Source organism: Lactuca saligna, chromosome 4 (genome assembly GCF_052625555.1).
Source record: "Lactuca saligna cultivar CGN05327 chromosome 4, ASM5262555v1, whole genome shotgun sequence".
Lineage (NCBI taxonomy): Eukaryota > Viridiplantae > Streptophyta > Magnoliopsida > Asterales > Asteraceae > Lactuca > Lactuca saligna.
In genome coordinates this window covers 320,733,509-320,735,197 of record NC_136420.1, presented here as the reverse complement: position 1 = coordinate 320,735,197, position 1,689 = coordinate 320,733,509, and the positions used below count along the sequence as shown (strand labels likewise).

Here is a 1,689-nt window from a genome sequence, read left to right as displayed (position 1 = left end):
ATGAGTTTTGACACTTATCATTTTGTGGTATTTTTGAATAAATATTTTTTCCATTTGTCATTTTCTTATTTTTTTTTTTATCTTTCTTAATTAACACATCATATTTACACCTTAATTAATAATTGCCTTAATTGAAAATAACCAATCAATTACAATATTACAACTCATATAGTATTTAATATGTTTCCTTTTAAATTCAAATTTTAAATTTCAAATTTAAATAAATTTTTGTTTAAAACTTCATTTTTTTTTGTTTTATCCAACCCGTATAAAATACGGGGTTCACAACTAGTATACTCATATTGACAAAATTTTATAGAAAACTATAAAGTAAATAGTAGATGATTACATTTTATGTCTTTCTAAATTCAAGTCGTTCAGTCGTTCAGTTGTTGTCTTTTTAACAAACGCACTTTGTAAACCAAAATGAAACAAATTCCTCTCCAGCAACCAACAAGCTTGAAGTTGCTTTTTCTCCAGCAAAACATTAGTAGTGAGCGGCCAGAAAATAGAGAGGAACACCTGCTCCGATAGCAAGGCGCCAGAGGTCAATGCACAGCGGTAGTTCAAAAGTAGTTTTTGGATTTTGGCAGTTGTAGTTTGTGATTGTATATGATATTACTAATGTTATTTAATCTTTTATTTCAATAAGATAAGTAGATCACCAGTGGTATACTAGTAGGGAGGTGGTGATCGGAGATGAAAAAAGTGGTTTGAGGAGATCGGAGATAAACAAAGTCGTCGGAGGAGATCGAAGATGAACATATCTGGAAGGAGGCGATTATTGTGGATCCTTGTCGTTCACCTAACTCGTAGATCTGAACTTGCGAGTCGTCGATCTGCATTGTCGCTTGTCGATCTTCATTGTCGCTTGCCGGAATTCGGTGATTTAGCCTTGTCTTTCGCCAGTGGTGTTGTAGTGGCGATTAGCGACATAAATAACAGATCTCGAGATGGAGGAGGACATCATTAGTGGTAGATCCGGTGGATCTGGTGCATCAATCAAATTGGATGTGACACCGATGATGAATTGCTTCCGGTAAGCCGGTGGTGGGCGAACATCGACGACGGTAGCGACTACAAGAGTTTGCCGGTGGTAGAAAGAGGGAGGGAAGTGAGAGGTTCATGTTTTTGAGAATTATGAGGAAATTAATCGGTTTTAGTTTTTAGATCTAGTTTTTGAGATCCGATTATTTGTTTCCGAAATAAGGTTAGGATTTGCTGCTCTTTACAATCATGCCATTCTTTTTTTGGTAATTTGTTAGACAAAATTGTCCATTTTAATATTTATAAATTTGTATTCGAAAAATAACAAAAATATTCTTAGTTATAAGCTAAAATTAAGTGGTTCTTAATTTTTTTGGTTTTTTTATTTGATCTTTTATATATATATATATATATATATATATATATATATATGGAAAAAGTGACTATACCCTTAAGGGTATATAAGCTTAGGTACCCAAACTCACGATATCGATACCACATCTTTTTGTATCATATAATGCATTCTAATTATCTAATGTTCTTATAATTTAACTTTTAACTTGATTTACTTCCATGATTTTTATAAATTACACATTTATATTTCATTTACATAATTTTCATTTTCTACTATAATATATATAGCCTAGTAGATGGTCGGCAAAAAAAATATGATGTAAGAAGAAAATAGTAGTAATATTTCGA

General features: G+C 31.8%; 1 long non-coding RNA gene across 1 annotated transcript; it reads left to right on the top strand.

Annotated features, from left to right (window-relative positions):
• The first annotated feature begins 318 nt into the window (after positions 1-318).
• LOC145039765 (uncharacterized) lies at positions 319-1,340 on the top strand. The gene is made up of 2 exons (XR_013679833.1): positions 319-561; positions 653-1,340. It is a non-coding gene; the product is annotated as an uncharacterized LOC145039765 (long non-coding RNA).
• Positions 1,341-1,689: the final 349 nt, after the last annotated feature.